We start from the raw sequence: 1,741 nt of genomic DNA, 5'->3' as shown, positions 1-1,741 counted from the left end.
GTATGATTTGTGGTCTGTACGACAGCACCGAAGCTGTATTGGTTGTGAGATTTTCTAGCTCTAGAAACAAATATGGTGAAAACCAATGACTACATTGTGCAGAGGAGAGGCCACAAATTTATCTACAGATTGGCTTTGAGAATTACTGGACCTATAGAATGCAAGTCCTAGGTGTTAGATGATCCATATACAGAGGCGAACAGATGGGAGTTTTTTTATCAGACTTCTGAAACCTGGTGAGTGATTGAATAGTGGTCTACGTTTCAAAACAGTTAATAACATCAAAAAGTGCATTTGTCAAAGAATCTATTACATGTATAATCAAGCAATCAGTGTTTCTGCAACCGACTCAGCTAAACAAACAACCGTTGTGAATATTTGAAATCGATTATGAGTATATTCTGTTGTATTATGGATTTGTTAGGCTCAGGCTATATTGGCGTCGGAGCTCAAAGCAGTACAGGTGGTCTTGGCAATTACAGTGAGTGAGTAAAGCTGGATGAAGCTAGTGGATAAAGCTAGTACATTAGGTAGTACAGGGTAGTCCAAGGTAGTATAAGACTAGATGGGAGATACATTGTATATAAAAGGGGGAGACCGAAAGACGGACGTTCTTCTTCTTCACATCAATACATTTAAGTGTACTCATTTATACAACATATTCTAAAAGAATATTAGGTTAAATAGCTAATTTTTGTGTGACTCTGTTATACCACAAAATCACCAAAGATAAACAAAATATACATAAGTAATAATATATTGCAGCAATGAAGTGATAATAGTAGTCAGTTGAATTGTATTCAATAACTGTTCATACTTTTACTAACGCCCGGAGGTAACTTGCCTTGGTGTCCACGCGAATGCAAGAATAGACACAATAACCAAGTTAGAAGCGATACAAACAACATACAGCACAACAATACTGTCCCAAAAAACGCCATACAAGCCGTGGTTGATAATTTCCAAATCTCATGAGTAACAAAAACATCCACTCCAATTTCTGAAGTAATAGTGAATGAGCACGAGAAAAAGCGCTCAGTTTTTCGTCCTTGACACATCGCCCATTAAAACTGTCCATCGATCTACCATATACCGTATAATCTTTGCTTCATAGAGAAGTAAGCATAAAAGGTTAGGCAACTCTTTCTATACATTATATAAAAAGCGATACTGCATGTGCACGTTTGTAAATAAATGAAGTCATAATTGAAACTATACAAAATATTAAAATAATTACGATACTTAATTCTATTGCAAATTTTCATAAACCTTGTTAAATCAAGCAATGTAACATTAAGTTGTCTGCTTGTCTGCTTGTTTTTTCTCCCTAATAGACGTACCCTACTCGCGGAAACCCCTCCCAATGTAACATATCATGTGTGGCATCACGTGACAAACTTTCGGTTCAGAGTCACGTGCTACATTGTATGCATAGTATGGTCGATGCTATTCATTCTTCCTCATTGCTTTGCCGCTGTCAGTTTGCGGTTAACGGTTATCGAAAAATGTCGTCTTTTTGCAATCAATAATGTCTTTTTTGAGCAATTTAACGCTTTGTAGAAATTTTCGGCAGTAATAGTATTATAACATTGCCTGTTTTTGTGTTTTTATCTAGGTAATATCTGTGGTTATAAATGCATTTAGGTGTACTACCGCTAGTTATCGTGTCTATAGTATTCCAAAAACATAGTTTATGTACTTTCTACTCTCTATACACTTATCATTGCTTAATAATTATGCG

Source organism: Watersipora subatra, chromosome 3 (assembly GCF_963576615.1).
Source record: "Watersipora subatra chromosome 3, tzWatSuba1.1, whole genome shotgun sequence".
In the NCBI taxonomy this organism is placed as follows: domain Eukaryota; kingdom Metazoa; phylum Bryozoa; class Gymnolaemata; order Cheilostomatida; family Watersiporidae; genus Watersipora; species Watersipora subatra.
Note: the sequence above shows the minus strand (reverse complement) of the source record.